Source organism: Mustela nigripes, chromosome 14 (assembly GCF_022355385.1).
Source record: "Mustela nigripes isolate SB6536 chromosome 14, MUSNIG.SB6536, whole genome shotgun sequence".
Lineage (NCBI taxonomy): Eukaryota > Metazoa > Chordata > Mammalia > Carnivora > Mustelidae > Mustela > Mustela nigripes.
In genome coordinates this window covers 7,494,237-7,514,464 of record NC_081570.1, presented here as the reverse complement: position 1 = coordinate 7,514,464, position 20,228 = coordinate 7,494,237, and the positions used below count along the sequence as shown (strand labels likewise).

Here is a 20,228-nt window from a genome sequence, read left to right as displayed (position 1 = left end):
GACACAGAAAAAAGTCCCTGCCTCCCAGGAGCTCCCATTCTAGCGGGGGCAACTGGACAGGAAATATGAGAACAAAATGAATAAGCAAAATTATTGTAAACACTCCAACAGGATAAGGCGAGAGAGAAAGCTAGAGAACTACTTCAGGGAGAAAGCCTCCCTGAGGAGGTGACACGTGAGCAGAGACCTAAGTGATGTCAAGGAAGCAGGCGCAGAACGGGCCTTCCAGGCAGAGGGAACAAGTGCAAAGGCCCTGGGGTAGGGATAAGCTTAGTTTTCCAAGACAGCAAGAAGCTAGTGTGTCAGGACAATGTGACTGAGGGGAGGTCCAGGGACAGGCAGTGCTAGATCTTGTTGACCATGGGGAAAAGTTTGTATTTTATTTTATGGAAAGCTCAGGACATGCTAAGATGAAGCAGATGAGGAAAATAGCATGTGATTTTAGTCTCTGCAAGGCTAGTTGGGAGGGGGGGGGGGGAACAAGACAGCAAGAGGCTTGAGAGACCAGGGCCACGTTTTAGGTATGGTGTTCTCTCTTAGTCCCTTGCTTTGTTTAAAACAAAGATTTTTTTGAGTTGGGGGGTGGTCTGGAAAGGAAGAGTTAGAGTCCCTGTTCACCTCACCCCAAAGTCCTCCTCCCCTCTCCCACTCTTGTCACTGTTTCCAGCTTCCCCCTCCCACATGAGGTTCCTTCAGAGGAGGTAGACCCCCCCTCCCCCAGAGGACGGGAGAATTGTGAAGTAGCTGAGAAAAAAATGGATGGAAGAATAAATGTCTTAAAACTTTGGTGCTTGAGACACAGCTGTTGGGAGGGGGATGAGGCTTCTAGTGAGAAAGCAGGAAGGCGAAAACTAGCCATCAGACCTTTGTGTCTTCCCTGGGAAGGACCTGCTCTTCACCGGCAGGGCAGGCGGCAAAAGACCCCTCCAGCCGTTCTGGAGGAAGGAAAGGACAGAGGAGAAGAAGGAAAGGAGAGAGGACAGGAAGAAACGAGAAGTAGAGGGAGCACCGGATGTCCCAAGGAGCAATGACAATTTCTGGCATTTATCGATCACTCTCTTGGCTCAAGCACTTTTCCTGCATTAACTCATTTTAGCCTCCCAACAAGCCCAGGCGGCAGGACTATTATTGTCCCCATTTTACGGTTGAGGCAACTGAGGCACAGAGGGGTCATATGCCTTACTCAAGGTCACCCCTCTGGTGAGTAGCTAGGGTCTGACCCCGAAGTACAAGCTGACCCCAGGATTGGAATTAGCCTCAGATCCAAAGCTAGAAATTCTCCCTCACCACTACTCAGGTCATTACCCTCACTGTGCCTCAGTTTTTCCTTCTGCAGAATGGAGGGATCGGGCTTGAGATCCTTGGGGCTGGGTATACCGCTGAGTCACCAGACACAAGGGTCTTATGTGTGGTAGGCCAGGACAGCAACTCCTGAAACAGGAGACTGATCTGATGGCATGGGGTGGTGGTAGAGAGTAATGGGTCAGTGGTCCATGGGAAGTGTTAATTATTGATGTGTTGCTGCGTCCTGTTAATTACAGGGTTAAAGAGGGGAGAAAATTCTCTGAACCTGAGAGGTGTGTCTCACCCTCAAATCTGCCTTCCTGTGTGGACAAATCCCAAACATGGGATTCTCAGACCCGTTCCAGGTGGGAAGGAGACAAGCTGTACTTTTGAGGGTTTTTTTGGTGTGTTTTTTTTCTCAGCTGGTCCAAAACAAGTAGAGATCACTTGGCAACTATGGGATAAGGGCATGGTTGGGCCTCCTCTCCCAAATCTGGAGGTTTTATTAGAGAACAGGGCAAATCCTGGCCACTTCAAGGCCAGAGGGCTATGGAGTCCCCAGTCTTTATGCATTTACCAATAAACTTCCAGTTTAAGGCAGGGCATGGAATGCATCCCAGCGGATGTCTCTGTCTCGGGCAATTACCATCCAGGGCTTCTGGAAACTTCGGTCCTGAGAAGCTTTGCTGAAACCTTGCAGATTAGGTCCCAAAGTCTACCAGCCAGCACCACCATTTACTAGCCTGTGGCATTTCCTCTTAGTTTAATGCACTCTCCAAACTGAGGGTCACACTTTGAATTTATTTTCATTTATTCAACAAATCGTTTAGTTATTTCATTTACTATGGTGGTCAATTTTTCACTTCTCTCACCACCGGAGTGTTTACCCATTTCTTTCGCTTCTTATGTTATTTCCATCATGTCCTTGTTCAGAAAGAAAACCAGGTACAGCGACTAGCTCAGTCCTGGGACAGGGGTGGCCTGGCGGAGAAAGGCAGGACCAGAGCCATGGCGCCAAGACTGCTGCTGATCTCCAAGCTCAGCCTGGTGTGGCCACCTCAGACCAGCTGGGAGGTAGGTATGGGGACAAAGGGAGAAAAGGCAGGGGCTTCTGCAGTGGGGTTGGAAGGCCCCCCCTCCCCACAGAGGCCGTCTTCCTTCACCTGGGAGGGGTAAATTAGCTTTCCTAAAAACACGTTATCCAATTGCCTGGCTTTATTCTCTTCACGGATCCTTTCACTTTCTGAAATAATATTATTCATTTGTTTTAATGCTCATTACCTTCTCGCCTTCACACCCCTCCACCCCCAACCAGGTTCATTCTTCTGGGCCTATCTTGCTCACTTAAGGATTTATTTCTTGCACAATGGACTGAATGAAAAACTCCCTTGCAAAGAGTAAGTGCAAAGCAGATACCAAACAGTGAGAACATCACGTTCCTTTGGGTTCGACTATTCTAACATTCTAACTTGCAGAAAAGAGCTAGGTCTTCGGTGGGAAAGCGGGAAGCCGACTGGCTCTCCGGGATCAGAACAGGTGAAAAGTAACCCACTCTGCCCCTTCTCTCTTGTCCCCAGCTCCTCTCAACTTGGGGGGGGGGGTGCGGAGAGCTTCTCCAGCCGCAAAAGGGAGCCCTGCGCTCACATCCTCCTCCGCAGGCCGCGTCTCGCTCGCTGCGCGCACGAGCAGGGCTCAGCCCGGGCGGTGGGTGGGAAGAAACCGGGAGGGGAAGGTCTGGGGGTGTGAGGGTGGAGCGGAGCCCGGCCCAGCGATCCGGCCCGGGTTTTGCATGCCACCCACTCGCCCGCTCGGCCGCGGAGAATTCCATAATCACAGCGGGCGAGAGCGGAGACTGGGAGCGAAAAATCCGGGATCCGGCAACTTTGGGCAGCGCATGCGCGCCCGCGGCGCTCCATCCCAAACACACACACATTTTTCCCCCGGACTTGGAAAGTCACCCAAAGCCGCCCCAAGTGCAGGTAAGAGACTCGGCGCTCTCTCCGCCGCGGCCCCCCCACGCCCCTCAGCTCCCGGGGCCTCCCGAGGTGCTTCCCCGCCTCGCCCCCTGTCCCGGTGCAGCCCCCCAGCCCCGGGGCTGCCGCTTGCAGCCGGGAGCGGGCGAGCGAGCGAGCGAGAGAGCCAGCCAGCCAGCCTGCCTGCGCGCGGCGGCTGCCACCCAACTCCGGCAGTGCGGGAGGCAGGGGGCACGGAGGGCTGGCATCCGGGCGCGGGGCGGCGCGTCGCCCGCCGCGGCCAGGGGAATGCCCAGCGCGCGGCTCGGGTAGAGGGGAGGGCTGCTGCTCCTGGGGGTCACTTACTCCAGCTGAGGGGGCGGCGGGGTAGGGGAGAATAGGGGGAGGTGCCAGGCGCGAGTGCAGGACTTTGCGAATAGGGTGGGGGCGCCCCCCGCGCTGCAGGCTGGGGGGGGGGCAGGTGCTCGCCAATACCGGGTAATCACTCCTTCCCCCTACGCCCCCCCACCCCCACCCCCGGCTGCAGGGGTTCGAGCGCCCGTCAGGGCAGAGAAGGAGGCAGGCGTGAGGGGTGCCTGGGGTGACTTTGCAAGACTTTGCCCAGGGGAAGGGGTGGGTGGGGAACCCCTCCAGCCGACTCTTGTGCCCCCATACCAGGGTGTAGGTGCCACCGGCAGAGGTAGGCAGTGTTCACTTAGGCGCGGGGTGCCAAGGGGTGCCTCCGGGTGGGAAAACGAAGGCGAAGGGTTGCTTGGCTGGGGGGAGCGGCGCCCCCTTTTTCATTCGTGCCTGGGAAGTTTGTCTCAAGTGCGCTGCTCCGGGCGCGGCAAGTGGCGCTCCTCACTCCCCCCACCCCCACCCCAGGCTTCCCGGGGCGCAGGGCTGGCAGTGCTGGACACAGGGAGCCGGGGCACCGGCTCACGGCCATGCGGCTGTCCGCCAGAGCCCGCCTGGGTCCGGGGAAAAGTTCGGGGGAGTTGCCGCGGTTTTTGTGTGCGCTGGGAGAGAAGTTGCGCCCGGGGATGTGGGACTTTGGGCTGGCGGGCCGGCAGGCGGGTAGAGCGGTGCGCTCCCAGGGGCCTCAGCCGAGGTGGGAGAGGGTCTGGCGGGCTGTGCCCCAGGGTGGGCTGAGGGTGACCCCGGGGCTTAGCAGTTGCGGAGAGGAATCCGTGAATCCAGGGACGCGCGGCTGAAATAGGCACGAGGGGGAGGACAGAGAGAAGAGCAGCTCGTGGGGGAGCAGGGGGGCACCGAAGGGAAGAGGGCTGGACGGACCACTCGGTCACTTGGGGTCGACCTTCAGGGCAGAGGAGCGCGTGGTGGCTGGCGGAGGAGCGTCGCGAAGCGGGGCTCCAGGGGGCGCGCCGGAATGGGGGACCGGGTCGGACCGACGACAGTCAGGGAGCTCCCGGGGCAGGGGGCCGAGTCGTGCGCCCGGGGTGAGCCGGCCGGGCGGAGCGGCGGCCGGTTTATTTTTACTCGGTGGCATTTGCAGAATGTGCAGCTGATGGCCGTCGGCCGCCAGGAAGTTTTGCTTTCTGTTCTTTCTCTCTTCCCGAAGCCAGCGCGGCCGGGAGCGGGCGGACTGGGGAGCCGGGCCTGGGAGGGGAGGGGGCGGCTGCCGGGGTGGCAAGGTGCGGGCAGGGGCGCGCTGGGGCGGCGGGCGGGGGCTGACCGGCGAGGGCAGCGAGCGGGCGCTGGGTCGCTGCGGCGGAGCATTTGGGCGAACGTCTGTCCCCAGCGCTGGGAGCTTCTCGGCGAGGGGAACAGGTGTATGCGCCGTCAATCACGGCGGGAGGGACACTTCGGGGGCGTAGATTAAGATAATAATAATGGATTTTTCTCTAGGGGGTGGGTGCAGATTCTTCTTCCAAGTCGTCCCCGACCCAGGTCCGAAGTTGGGGGAGGAGAAGAGTGCCGAGGGAGGCAGGGGGCCGCTTCTCCCTCTACCCAAGTTCTTCCGGACCCAGCCTCAGCTTGGGAAGCGGGCCCTGGGTGCGGCGAGGACCTCCTTCCAGTCCCGCTGGGGAGGGTGCGGGTGCGTGTGCGGGTGCGTATCATTGTCCACCAGGGAAGCAGCGAGAACACCCCTCCATCAAGCCCGGAGCTCCCCCAAACCCAGCTGGATCAAGGGGCGACGGGGGGGGGGGAATTATGCGTCGCTGTCTCAGCGGAGTCTGGGGGCACGACCCCCCAGAGCCTGTGGTCGTCCCGCCAACACCCGGTACACTCAAAGAGATGGGGGCGGCGAGGGGGGAAAAGGCCAAGGGTAATCGTGAAGCAAAGTTGGTAAATTTAGGACGTCTCGGAGCTGGTACAGGCGCTCGATAAGAGCGCGCGAGGGGGACGGGGAAACAGATCGCCGGGTAAACTGGCGCGCCCCCCCCGCCCACCCCACGGCGCGCGCGCGTACACACACACACACACACACACGCACAACACACGCGCGCGTGCGCGCGCGCGCACACCCACACGCACACACACCCCACACACATCGCCGTCCTAAAGGGAGCTGTCCGGGCTGAGCAGGAGCAGCTGCGCCGGGCGTGGTGAGGGGGGTAGTTGGTCCCCGGGGGCTGCGCCCGGGCTGCGCTCCACGTGCCCAGAGGGGGCGCTGGGCTGTTCGGCGCCCGAGCGCAAAGCTCCGGGTTTGCGCCTTGGTGGCGGCCAGGAGGTGCGTCCCGAGCGGGCGTCGCGTCCCGCGCGATCTCCCGCGACTCGCGCTACCTCCCCCGACGCCAGCCGCTTTCCCACTTGCCAAACTTCGGCTGTAGGGTGTGCCCCTCACTCGAGCTCTCAGACCCTCTGCAGGGCAGGATGAGGAACTTTTCCCTCCCCGTGCGGCGGCCACCGCCTCTCCGGGGATCCCGCGAGCTGGAGAGATAGCCCCCCCCCCCCCCCCCATCTTGTTAGCCACCTTAGAGGCGGTTAACGAGAGTTTATGGGGAATATTGTTGAACTTCAGTAATCAGGTTTCCAGCGATCTTATGCCTCCTGTTTAATTTATTAGACTAGTTATTTATTCTGTTGATGATAATCTGTTGCTGGTTTCTATGGAGATGTTAAACTGATCTCTTTCAGAAATCAAACTCCATATGCACTAAAACGTTTAAAGGGGCAGTGCCTCTCTCTCTTTCTGTCTTTTTGATTTTTGTTTTTTTAGACTTTGCACCTTGCAGAGACTTCACGTCTTTCCCTGAGTCTCCGTGCATTTTATTTCCTTCTTACGAAGGAGAGGAGCCGGGAGGCTCGCGCTTTGTGGCAAGTACAGCTTATTATGGCTAGAAGAGAGCGAAGGCTTTGATCCCGAAGTTGCATCATCATTTAAAACAGATCATTTCACCCCCATCTTCCCCATCGTATAAGAGCAAAATTCTTTCAAGATCAAAGAGTTCAATCTAAAACAACAAAAAAAACCCCAACTATTGTTTAAAAAAAAAAAAATAGGAAGTCAGTCGAATGTGAACCTCTCCTTTGTATCTGCTCCCCTTGTGTTGAAAGAATTTTTTAAATAAGAAAAACAAAACTTGTAGCTCAGCTAATTTTTCATACTTATTAATAGTTTATCTGCTCCCCCCCCCTTTTTTTTTTAATTTAAAAGGAAGTTCAAAGTTAGATTTCTCTGCCTGTGGGGGTTGAGGTATATTTGCTTCTCTTTTAGATCCTGACCATCTGTTTTTGGAAAATTAGCCTCTGGGAAGAGGGGGAAAGTTTCTACTCAAACTTAATGGAGTACTTTAAAAAATTTTTAAAATATCCAAATATTTGACAGTCCTGATTTCCCCACTTTTGGGGTAGGAGGAAGATCAGTAACCTCTGTCCTGTGTATAAAAGCATATCAACTTTTTCTCCTTTTCTTCTCCTGTGTTCTTCTCAGGTATTTTTTGGTCGACTCCTGACTTTGAGAGGGTGGGTGCAGTGAATTAAGAAAGTAAGGCAGAAAAAAAAAAAAATTATCTTGGTCTGTGACACTCTGAAAAATTGCAAACCTACTCTGAACTCAGTATTTATCACGCTGACAGATATGATACAAAGCGATTGCATTTCCTAATGATCCTCTGGGACTAAGTTGTAGGTAAAACCATTTAATGCATTTTTAATTTTAAAGTAAGGCCCGGGTTCCATTTTCTTGGAGGTGGGGGGAGTGGATGTCCCTCTCTGGAGCTGATGCTTTCTGAGTATACTGTTTTGCTTTTTCAAGAACAGTCCCCCCCACCTCCACCCCTTCGCATTTCCATTTAGTTTGGGGAGGGGTGAGGCACACACAGGGCATTTGGCTTTCATAAATAAATTTATATCTGGCCAGAAGGTCCAAAGCTGAATAAGAGCACACTTAAAAAAAAAAAAAAAGAAGAAGAAAGAAGCAAAAACAAACCTCAGACTCCACCCCTGCTATAGGAAATAAAACAGAGTCAATACTTGACACCCCCCCCATGCCATCCTGGTTCTCTTTTATATTATTATATTTTAGAAGGGGGTGGCGTGGTTGTTGCTTCTCAGCTCAGAGGAGAGAGGAGCCGTTGCTGCTCTTTCCCCCTTCGCTATATTTTAAAAATTTGTTTGATTTGGATTGCAAACAGAACAGGCTTACGGGAGAAAAGAGCACTGTGGCTTTAAACTCAGGAGTTTGCATATTCTCCTTGTATCTTTCCCCTTTGCTAATTATTGTGTTGTTTTCAGAGCAAATATGTCATATCCATGGCGACCGGGCAGGTTTATTGTCTTTCTGAAGCAATAGCTCACATAAGTAATTAATGACTTTCTTTTTTTTCCTCTGGCTTAGGTTAAACAGATCATTCAAGGAAAGTCATATCTCTCTCTTCTCTCTCTCTCTCTCTCTCTCTTTTTTTTTAGCCCAGTGACATAAGAACATGAGTTAGAACAAGAAAATACTTTAACCAAGAAGTCAACAGCTTATTTTCCCCCATTTCTTTTAAAAGCTGAAGTGTCAGCTTTCAGACATATGAGGCTGTCATTCTGGCAGAGCCGCGAGCCGTGTAGAGTCCACGCCTGGGCTGGAAATCCATTTGAAGGTTGTACAGCAGGGGAAGTGTTGGCATGGTGGGGAGTAACCTGCAGGAATTTGCTTTTGAGGTGGGGGGGGAAGCCCTCCAAATTGAGTATTTCTCCTGTATTTAGCAGAATTTAATTAAATTGTTTACAGGAAAGAATTAATGAGTTGGTATTAATGTGTGCCCCCCCTTTCTTTTTCCCAGTCTAGTTAATTGGAAAGACAAAGTTTTCCTTTTTTGATTCACCTTGAGCTTCAGCTTTCTCCAGCCTTTGTCTCAAGTGTTTTTTCCTGGAAAAGTACTTTTTGGAATCCCCTCTGGTTCATATTTCCAGAATTATAGTGGAGGGGTTTTTTGTTTTTTCCCCTTAGACCCATAATTCGAAACTCCTTTCTCCTTCTCAGGAATCCACGATGATGATTGACTGTGACTTGGATTTTTTTTCACTTTTTGGGGAGGGGGTGGCTTTTTGAGGATGTAACATATAGACGGCCTATCTCCTGTTATCAAGAGACAGTGTTATGGAAGGCAGAAGAAATGTTTTCCTTTAAAAAAAAAAAAATCACCATGTATGTTCCATCCTTTTCAAATAGGCTTTTTTGCTAATAAGAAGTCTTATGATGTCACTCCTTAACTTTAGAAATACACTAGATGTCCAACTGATACTCTCCAGCAGCTCTCTTTCCTGCCCCCCCCCCCCGCACAGACGTGCATTAATTAAGCATACTTGTACTGTGTCCCCCTACCCCCTTTTGAAATTCCACGTATCGCTAAGGTTTTGTGTGTGTCCTTAAGAAAGGGGAACGAGATACAGAGAAAAGCATTTTCATGATATTTATACTCGGACACAATTAAAAAGGATACCCCCCCCCCACCATTTGAAGTAAGTTAAAAAAGGCCGTGACTCAACTGAATGAATCTTGAGGCTTTTGGCATTAAAAATAAAAATATAAAGCAGAAGAGAGATTTCTTTGGTATCTGGTTTCTGAAGAGCAGAAGAGAAGGCCAGGCGAGTCTGGTGCTGAGACTCAAACGGAGCTGTAATTGAGCCCGTAACCTCTTGATGTCTATATCAGAAAAGCAGACAAGAGCAGAGGGAACCGAAGAGAGGCAAACAAGCCTTGTAAAGGAGGGAGCTCACCGGGAGATGCAGAGAGAGAGAGAGAGAGAGAGCGAGCGCGATCCGGGTGGGGGGAGAGATTTAATTTATAGACATTTTAAAAACTGTAATTTCATTAGGATCTGTTCTTCCCCTTCTCTGAAGGGCAGCCCGGCAGACCGATAAGGCCGGTCCCTCTGCTGGGATGCGTGGTGTGGCTCGGTGGGCGCGAACTTGGACATCATTTTCAGCCTCTCCGGTTCCTTTCCTCGTTGTCCCATATTCTAACGGCTTCCCTGTTTTGAAATTAGAAAGTCGCACAGGGCCAGAAGTTAGCCGTGGCTTCTGGGTGCCCGGGGACCGCTCCCCCACCCCTACCCCGTGGGTGCCATGCCGTTCCTTGTGCGGGTCTGTCTCCCGCCTGGCCTTTGGCATTCTGTGTGTCTTCTGTCTGGCACTGGGCTGCCTGTGGTTCCGGCTGCAGGAAGCCACTGGCGGGGGTGGGGGGGGCATCCCAGCTCTGTCCCCCAATCCCGCCGCAGTCAAGTTCACCAAGTTAAGTTGCTGTGGGCTGGGGCCGGGGGGGGGGCGGGGGGGGGGGGCTGAAGCCTGTCATAAATTCTGCAGAAATTAATCAACCGTTTAAGAGCCGGACATTAACGAGGTTGTGCAGGCAAGCCGGGCCCTTCTCCAGTTCCCCCAGCTCAAAGTCCAGCAGAGTGAGGGGTGGCCTGGAGGGTGAGGAGTGGAAGGGGGAGGGTTGTGTGTGTGTGTGTGTGTGTGTGTATGTGTGTGTATGTGTGTGTTTAATCTCAATAATTGAGAACAACTAGGGAGAGGGAAGAAGAGAAAGGGATTTATGGAATATCAATCCTCAAGTGCCCTTGGTCCATATTGTCGGAATTTTTTTTCCTTTTGGTCTGGATTTGTCCTGTGTGTCTTTGGTGGAAAAGACACGTAGAGAAAGAGAGCAAAGGGGGGAGGGGAGGGAGGGATAGAGAAGAGAGAGGGAGAGAGAGAGAGAGAGAGAGAGACGTGTGGCTCCTTTGGAACTCATTATCATTCTTAATAAGCCTTAAGGAATAAAGAAGAGCGTGCAGTGTAAATGCTGGGTAATCCTAACACTTCTCAAGGTGAGAGGAGTCTTGAGGACACAGAAAAGAGAGAGCAGAGGAGGGGGGGCAAGCAGTCCTGGGGGAGTGGTGGGCCCAGCGTTTGGGAGTTTCTGTGGGAGGCCTGGAGGCTGGGGTGGGGGGAACCCAGAGGAGCCCCGCCAGCCCGTTGTCTGAGAGGACACTGGGGATCTCCAGGAGAGGGTGACTCGCTGAGGCGAGGAGCAGGGCTGAGGCTATCATCGGCACTGGGTCTGCCCTGCCTTGGGTTGGGGTGGGGAGCAGGGGCACGGGCCGTTCCTCTTTCCCGGGCCCTGTCTCCCCCGCAGGCTCAGCCCCTGGCGCCCTGGCCTCAGGTCCCTGGAAGAGGAGGCAGGGTGGCTTGTCCTGCTCCCTTGGGCTCCCCTGCATTGTCCGCCCTGTTAAGCGGGAGGGACAGAGCCGCGGCCAGAGCTCAGATCTGGACACTAGGTGGCTTAGAGGATCTTCGAGGTTTTCCAAGACAGCCACTGGCTTCCTCTCTCCTCCCCGCTGGTGGGCTCTGCCATGCCTGTCCTCTGTCAGGCCTGCGGCTGTCCTGGCACACTGGCAGGAGGGTGAGTGGGCCTTGGCACAGGGGCTTGGCACAGCTCCCGGGGCCAGCGCTCCTGATGACCGGCTTCCCGGCCAGGCGAGGAGGAAGCCCCCGGGGGCCAGAGAGGCAGCTGGTCAGGGCCACTGGAGAGGGACAGTGGGGGCATGCAACACTGCTGAGCCCACCGTGCTAGTGGTCTGGGAGGGTGTCTCTGCTTCTTCCTCTTTTGAGTTCATGTGCCCCCTCTGAGAATCCTCTTCATAAAACAAGATCTCCTAAGCATAAATACTGCTTATTGTTTGAGGGGTTTCACAGGTCTTATAAACCCAGCTAAGGACCCTCTAGGGTCCCTGGCTCTGGTGGGCTTCTTTCCAATTCTCCAGGACTGTTTTTGGGGGGTGTGGTAAGGAAGTGAGGAGCCCATTCACACCCCTGCCTACCTCCATACTGGGGGAGTAGAGCCACGTCAACTGTGATCCAGGGTCTCCTGCAAGTGGACTGGGGCCAGCACTCAGAGTCCCGCCTGAAGAACCCACACCTGCTCAGGTAGATTCCCCTCTCCGGGACAAAGGCAGCCTCCCCCCTCATCTGGCAGGCATACTATAGGATTTCTAGGGTTATCTGAGGAAGGGTCTTAGCCAAGGTCATGTCCAAACCTTGGATGATTTTCTCTGGGGACAGAGCAGGCAAGAGATAAAATTCAGGTTTGACTTACAGTAGGCAGGTTGTGTGTATGTGTGTGCGCACGCGTGTGTGTGTGTGAGAGTGTGTGTTTTAACTCTGTATTTCGTTTGGAAAGCAACTTCTGGGGAGCATGCAAAAGGGGGTGCGTGGGAGTTGGAGATGAAGGCTGGTGACTGAGCTGGTGTGAAACCCGGAGGGAGAGCAGGACGGGTTAATGGCGGGTGGATTCTGCTTTTCTGTTGTTTAAAAGCAGTAATGACCAAATTGCATGCCCTGCGTGTGCTCGCTGACGAGATTTACCGAAAGGAAGGCGCACGGCTTCTCTGCTGGTCTCGGGGTGGGTAAGCGCGTGTGTGCGTGTGCATGTGTGAGCGTGCGTATGTGTGTGTGTATGTGTGTGATGGGAAGGCGGGGTGGGGGAATCAGCTCTGCCAGGCTGGCACCCTTCCCCGGCACTAATTGCTGGCAGAGTACCCACGGGGGCCGCTCCAGCGTCTCCAGCTCCGCCTGCCCCCCTCAGCCCTGGGGAGCTCAGCTGTGCAGCTCACTCGCTATGTGAGGGCCATTTCCGGGCCCACTAGTCCCAGAGGCTCCTTTGGGAATTTCAGGGAAATCTGATCCCTCGGGGGACCATGGGCCGAGCCCAGCATCCCTGGTCTGGCATGAGGGGACGGGGTGGGACCTGGGTGGTCCGGAGCCCTACTGAGGCCTAGTTGTAGGGGTCAGGGGACCGCATTCCCAGTCTGGCTCTGCAGTAAATCACTGTGTGGTCTTGGGCGAGTCATTTGACCTCTCTGGGCCTCGGTTTCCTCTCTTATCAAATGGCCTCCGACCCCATTTCCCTGACAGGGTCGCTCTGCCGGTCAGCTGGCCTCGTAGCTGTGAACATTCGCTGAAACCGTGAAATGTGATGGAGAATTGATCACGGTCCCGTCAAGCGCAGGGTGCCCCCAGCATCAGATGAATCCGTTTTATGTAGTAGGGTATCAGGGATTCCAGAAAGCCAGGGGCCTGGACATGGTGTGTGCGGTGCTGGGGCTGCATGTTTGTATCAGGTTGTGTTTTTTGGTTCTCATCCTCGGGAGCTTGGGGCTGAGTTGGGGGGCAGGGTGGATAGCTGCTTTTCAGGCAGGATGAGGGAATCCCTTGAAGAGCTGTGTATCTTTATAGATCATGCATTCTGAACCTAATTACCTGGGGATCAAAGTCATGTCCTTACATCAGTTATTTAACTAGCCTGTGCCTCAGTGTTCTCATCTGTAAAATGGGGATAACACTGCCAGCCTTGTGGGGTTGATGTGAGGATCTGATGAGCTGAGACTTGCGAAGTATTCAGAACTGGCCTGGCCCCTGTGTGTGATTCAGACTCGCATGGGAGGGAGTGTGGACACACCTGCTGCCCACCAGGGCGTGCTGTGGGCGAGAGAGAAGGGAGAACCCACTCTCTATATCTGGGGGCTGGGACTCCCGAAGGTGTGGGGTGCCATGGTGTTCGTTAGAAATTCTGAGTTTGCATTTTCTCTTTTGGGGCTACCCTGAGGCCTCCTGGTGGTTTTGGCGACGAGTCAGAAGGTGTCGAGAAGCGAGATTGTGCCCACCTTTGGCTTCCCACCCCAAATGGGAGAGGGGTCATTGGTTTCTTGTCCTCCATGTGGCCAGAAAAGATGTTTCTGGAGCTGGGGAGACAGGGAGGCTCATCACAGGAGCTTTTGGGGACGGGAGGCAAGGGGGCTGGTGGAGGAAGCCCCTGGGAATGGCTATAAGGTGCTGGGGGCCCGCGAGTTTCATGCAAAGAGCTGGCGGGCCCTGGATGCCAGCGCGTGTGGGCTGCTGTGGCAGAGATGACATGGAAGACGACATGGACAGCAGAGGGGTAGAGAGCCTTCTTTTGGAGTCAGGCTGGACCCAATGCAAACCATGTTTCTCTTGCTTTGGCAGATTAATTTCTCTAATCCTTTGTTCCTGCATCTGTAAAATGGGGTTGGAAAAGAGAAAAGGACAGTAGTCATCGCCCCCATTCACTGAGGTTTGACTTGGAGAAATAATTCCATTATTTCTGGAATTCACTTAGCCCGGGGAGCAGCACACAGCGGGGACTGCGGGGTCAAAATTCGAGGAGCAGCGGGCTTTGAGCCCGAGCTGATCCCTGGACTATCTCGCACTGAACGCTAAGCTCAGTGCTCAGACAGAGGGCAGAGCTGGAGGGAAACAGGCATGGTGGGGATGGAGCCCAGGCTTTCCCCCGCTGCCCTTGGGTGGTCCTGCCATGGGGAACAGCCCGGGGCCTGAGGAGATGGGGAGGGAGGGGCCGGGAGAAGAAGCAGAGGTGGCTTGGAGGTAGTGTGACCTAGGGAGCCAAGGACCTGGGGGCTGCAAAGCAGGGGGCACTGGAGGGGCGAGGGGCACTTACAGAAGATGAGGTGTGTGAATCGCCACCAGCCTCTCCCATTTCACTGTGCTATGCCAAAACACCCCGGTTCTTGTTTCACTATCTGCGATCTGGGAGCAGGTTAATTTCCATGACGAACTCCAGGCCACGTGCTCAGAGGATTTATCTAATTAAACTGATGCTTTTTTTTTTTTTTTTTTTGCTAAGAAAGAAAGGACAGAAGGGAGGGAGTAAAGAAAGATAGGAAGAAAGGAAAGGAAGAAGGAAGAAGAAATGGACGGAGAGAAGGAAGGACGGAAGGAGAGGAAGGGGAAGAGAAGAAGAAAGAGAAGAAAAGTAAAAAGAAAGATGCGAGCGAGCGAGGGAAGGAGAGAGAGAAGTTGGAGGCAGACCTGTGATTTTTGGAGGGCTCTCCCAGGATGGAGGAGAGGCTTGGTGTCTGAGCAGGGACCTTGCAAGTGGGCCCCACTTCTGTCTTTTGACGCTTTTAAGTTTATTTCCCACATCGCTCTTGGCTGGGAGCGAAAGGGGCAGCTGGGGGGATTCTGGATCTGGACGGGCCAGTCCGGCGGCCCCTAGCCCACGTGGCAATTGAAACGAACTGAAGTGAAAAATTCAGTTCTTCTGTGAACTAGCCCCATGTCAAGTACTCCACGGCCACTCGTGGCTACTATGTTGGGCCGCACAGATAAGGAGCATTTCCAGCATCACTGGCAAGTTCTGTTGGACAACGGGGGTATGAGAGGGGTGTGAGCTTCCCTCCAGTGGGCCTAGGCTAAAGGGATGCAGGAGCCCCCAGAGGACAGTGATGGAGGCAGGGGTTGGGCTCCCAGCCTGCAGCCAAGACCTTTGTGGTGCTGGGCCCTCCTCTTCTCTAGAATCCCCTACAGGTTTCCTCTCTCCCAGGACAGGGCAAGATGGTGGGGGCTACGGTCGGCAGAATGGGATTTAAATTCTTTTCTCGCTCGCTGTCTTTTTGACTTGGGGCGGGGGTCGTAACTGTCTGATTGTGTGGACGCGGGCTACCAGGACACCGCATCTGCTCGGTGGGTCTTTGGGGTCATTGCCTGAGCCGATGGGTGAGAGCACTTAGTAGAGCGCTGGGCTCATTGTGAACACTTGGAAAACGGGGACCCCGGTTTTTATAATAATTATATTATTACTGTTGATATTATTTTAATGTGATTATTGGAGAGCTTTTGCAGCTGCCAAGTTCTTAGGGACATTCCCAGGCCACATGCTAATTTCTCTACAATCAACACTTTCCAGAATCAGGTTAAATGGAGCCTACCCCCCCATACACCCCTCCACCCCCCGATCCCCCACCGCCCGCCCCGGCCAAAATCCCTACCTTCTGGGAGCCTAAGTTGGATCTCTTTCCATCTCTCCCATCCCTTCTTTTTCTGGGCAAAAAGAAGAGTTGCAACTGCCCTAGAATTAACTCTCGTAAGCCTTTCTACTTGTGAGACCCCTACTTTTCCCAGCACACAGAAAATTGTGCCCATGCGTGTGTGTGTACACACACACACACACACTTCTCTACTGGCCAAAATACATTTAAAAATAAATAAATAAAACAACCACCCAAAGTATTAAAATAGGGGAGAGCAGATGTGGCCTAGGCGGGGTTGGTTGGATTGTTTGGGGCTGAGGGTGGGGGCCGTGGCCTCTGGGAGGGACGTGTGTGTTTATTCCTGGACATTGCCCAGTGCCCTGTGTGCTAATATGGAACTGAAAAGTCCCCTGTATTGTGTAGGCTCCTTTCCCCGTGAAAAGGCAATTGAGTCAGTGAGTTCTGAATGGATTGGAGCTGACAGTAAATGAGAATTTGGCAGTGGGTAGAAAACAAGCTCCCCCACCCCTGCCCTCCACCGAACGCTAATTCACTCGTCCCTCCCTAAACCCCCAAGGCTCGTCAGGTTTTTTAGAGGGTTTTGGGGAAAAAAAAAAAATCACTGTTTCCTTTTGTACATATCCACATTATCAGCAGGGGTTCGGCCCCAACCTGCCCACTTCCCCAGGGATGGCCTCACCCCCTCCCCGTCGCCTCGGTGGCTCCGCCAGTGATCCCGAATGAGTTAAAGGCTGAATCAACTCGAGACCCAGCTGTACGTTTTACTCTGGGTTCCTGAATGAAGCGATGTGCTGTGCTCAGCACGATTGGAGACTGTCTGCCCCGGGTGGCCCACCAGGCCCCCACCCTGCTAGGCTCCACAGGCTTCCACGGGACCCAATCCTGGCCACGGGGGAGCCTTGTCCGGGGGTCCCCACGTCCAACCTCCATGACAGACCTATTTGAATTTTAAAAGAAAAGGGGCCTCATCTTGAGCGGGTGTCACACCTGGTCTGCAAAGAAGGTACACAGTTTCGATGGTTTGGATGTACCGTGGCCCTGTTCTTCCCCCGCAGCCCCCACCGTATTTCCCCTCTCCGCCACGCGCACACTAGTAAGTTGGTCAACAAACATTTACTTGTACTTGGCCCTTGTGATGGTCCCATGTCCCTAGACCTCCCCACTTCCACATGCCCAAGAGAGCCAGGGACGGACATAGCCACCTTACAGGTTTAAGATCTGTATGTTTCTAAAGCGGTAGCTCATTCACTCGACCCTCCTCCTCTCTCGGTGGGGATGTGCAGTGCCTCTTCTTCCTCGGGGGCAAGAGGCAAGCAGAAGCACTCATTTTGGCAGGATCACAGCCTGATTTGCGGGGTGGGTCCTGTGTCCCCCAGGAGCTGCGGATGCCTCTCAGGAGGTCCCTTTCTGGAAGAGGTCCCGTGGAGTGCGGGAGAATGGCCCCCTTGCTGAGGCACTGTGGGATCATTGAGTGCAACATTAAAATTCCTAGTTCCTTCTTTATTAGTACTGTGACTTTAGGCACGTCCCTAACCCTTGCAAGGCTCAGTTTCCTTCCTTGTAAAAGGAGAGCGATCATAGTGCCTCCAGCATTCGGTTGCTGCTGGGATTAAATAAAATAATGCTGGTGAGGCCCTTGGCGAGAGGCCTGGCGCCTTGAACTAGGGGTAGCCATGAGGGCGGCCATCACTATGATGACTCCTCCCTCCCCGTCTGTTATCAGGAAGGCGGGAAGGTGGAGGACTCAGGCCTGTTGCTGTATTCAGCTTCCAGGACGCCCCGGGCCAGGCTGGAGCCTTGGCACCCCAGCCCGGAGGCCATGGCCACCAGAATTCTGCCGAAGCATACTTGCCTAACCAGCAGAGTGAACATGAATATGAACGAGTCGGCCCAGTACAGAGCACTGGAGGGGAGCAGGGAGAAGGCTTGCCACACGCAGGGCTGAGTTCACAGACCCCCCCCCCCCCCAAAGTGGCAGCCCCTGGGCTGGCCTGGCCTGCCTGACTCAGGGAGGTGTGGGCTCCCAGACGCTGGCACCATCTTGATTCACCTTGGCCTCCCCTCTGCGGTCGGGAGCATGGCCCTTGCCCTCCCCCAGGAGCAGGTGGCCTTTGCAGCCTGGCACCTGTTCCTGGACGGCGGCTGCCAGGAAGGCGCAAACCTGGGGATCGCCCAGTGTGTCTGCCGAGTGAGTCCTTCCACGAGGCCAGTTTACTCCCTGGAGGGGCTCGCCTGGGCCTGACCTGGTGGAGGAGGTCAGAGCAGGGCTCGTGTCGTCCCCGAGACCCCCTGCCCTGCAAGCCCTCCAGGTGAGTCCCAGGAGGGTCCCAGGAGAACTGGGACCAGCAGCCTGAGGGCTGTGTTGGGGACTTGCTGGGGGAGTGCCGGGAGCCAGGAGAAGGGGTGAAGGATGTAGGAGGAAGGTGGAGAGGATGCGGGTGAAGCCTCTTGCTTTTGTCCCCAAGGGGCAGCAAGCAAGCGGAGGTGATTTTACCTTTTCAGTTTATTCAAAGGGGAAGGAATAGACATTTTCTGAGTGCCAACCAGGTGTCAGATGCTGGACCGTGACGTTCTGCGGGACTGAAGGACACAGGGCAGGTGGTGGCTCCACCCCTGCTGTACCAGTCCTGAAATAAGGCTCAGAGAGGCTAAGTCGTTCACCTGAGATAACCCAGCTGCCTAGAGGAGAGCCAGCCTTTGAACGCAGGCTGATACGATTCTGATGCTTATGTTGATTCTGATGATTTTTTATGTTTTTCTCCATGTGCTTGGAGAATATCACCATATTTTAAATAGTTTTTGAGAATAAAAAAAGGGAAAACATTCACTCGTAATTTGACTATTGTAATATCACCTCCTTTTAGCATTTAGTATCTTCTGGTGTCTTTTTCCCCTCTTTGGTGACTGTCTATACTTGTATAATATACATTTTACATAATTATAATCATGAGAGAATATGGTTTTAGTTGAGAAGTAAGAGGGTCTCCTGAGCTGGGGTCACCGGGGAGTGATTGATTCTTAGCAAAATGGAAACCTGGCTTTGGCCCTGAGCCATCTTTTCCGTAACGAGGTTCCTGAAGTTGCATCGGAAAAAGCAAACTGGGTGAATGGAGAGGCAGAGAAGACCCTTGCGTTCCCTCCTGGGCTGATCGGGCGCAGTTAAGTGGTAGAATTTTCCTTTTAACTCACTTCCTCCTTGCTTTTGACAAATGGGAATATTTGTACCATTTTCCCGAATGACCTCCTCTCCTTGGGGTAATGAGAAAATGAAAGTCTTTGCTAAGTGCTTTGCGATATTCAGATATAAAAATGGAGAGCGGAGTGTTGTCATGGGCCTTTTGCTGCCAGGGCGCTTTATAAAGAGGAAGTACGGCTCGTGGGGGTGAAGGTCAGCATCAGGTTGAAGGCCGTTGCTGGAACCAGCGTCTCCCTGGGCAGGAGGGCAGAGGCATGCGTGGCCCCGTACAGGATGGGGAGGGTTTTGGTGGAGCCTCTGCCTGTCTAACAGGTTCACACTCCAAGGCCAGGGTGATCCAGATCATTCGGACAAAGCCCCCACCGCGGCCACCAGTATGTGGCTAAATGGTTCCATTCATGGAAAGGTCTCCTGCAGGCCCCCTTCTCCCCCTCTGGCTTCCTAGCGTCAACCCAAGAACAACAGGGCCGAAGAAATACTGTGTCACCTCTACAGGTAATAATGTTAAAGATGATTTCGAAACATGGGAAAATGTTTATTACCTGAGTGAAAAAAAAAAAACAAACAAACACCGAAGGCCAAGTATACGCCACTATAGAAACTATATAAAAATCACAAATGCATACGGACGAAGCTTGGAAGGTAATCCTCCAAAATGAAAATTACAGCGTGAGCGGTGGGACCACGGTGATTTGTTTTTTATTTCACAACATTTTCTTTAAATTCCCCCCTGTGATTAAAAACCAACAAAGCCAACGTGGCGGCCCAAGGAGGGAGCCCGGGGAGGGGGAGGGGGCGGGGCAGCGCCAGGCGGGAGGGCGCCTGCTCCCACGGCCCCCGCAGGGTGCTGAGCTCACCGGCTGTGGCAGCGGCAGAAACCTATGAGATCTCCAGAAGCCGAGGCGTATCGGTGACTCAGACCTTCGTGTTATGCTGTTCAACAATAGCTTTTGTCCTTTGCCCAAAACCCTAGGCCAGTGTGTTAAAAAAAATTATAAAATTATAAGATAGTTTGTACTTTCCTTCCCAGCCCGTGCTGGCCTCGGGTGCTTTATTTATTCAAGGTGGGGAGGCAGGGAGGGCGGGGTGGGGGTTGAGGGGCAGAGAGAAAGGAGAAGAAAAACAAGGTAGAACTCGGACAAGGCCCAAGAAACGTTTGAGGCTCACCAACAAACTTTCTTTTGTTTCCCCCTGGGGAGAAAAAAATAAGGCGGAAAAAATGCAGAGGACCAGTTTGAACCAAATAAAGCTCCTCGTGTATTGTGCATGGGGTTGTTTCTTACAGTGGGTTTTGCCCTTTGTTAAGTAAGAAAGCTATTGCATGAATCTCATCTCTGGGCCAGAACATGATGAGGGCAGGAACCGAGGGGCCTGAGCCGAAAGGGCTGGAGCAAGGACAGCCAGGTTGGGCTCTAGTGAACGTCAGTGTTTCTCTTGGCTCTTCTGGCCAATCATGCCTAACTGCTAAAAGCCTTTGCCCCCACTGCTGGTTGTGTTAAGGGAGATTCCTACCTCCTGGTGTCCCTGAAGCAGCTTTGTGCGAGTGGGGCT

The 20,228-nt window shown here is 53.7% G+C and overlaps 1 protein-coding gene across 2 annotated transcripts in view; it reads left to right on the top strand.

Annotated features, from left to right (window-relative positions):
* The first annotated feature begins 3,186 nt into the window (after positions 1-3,186).
* CASZ1 (castor zinc finger 1) overlaps positions 3,187-20,228 on the top strand; it is a 143,974-nt gene continuing 126,932 nt past the window's right edge. The window contains exon 1 of one of the 2 annotated variants that reach the window (XM_059375427.1): positions 3,187-3,263. The gene's annotated coding sequence lies outside the window, so the exon portion shown is untranslated. The remainder of the gene's footprint in view (positions 3,264-20,228) is intronic. The other variant, XM_059375428.1, reaches the window with a different exon arrangement.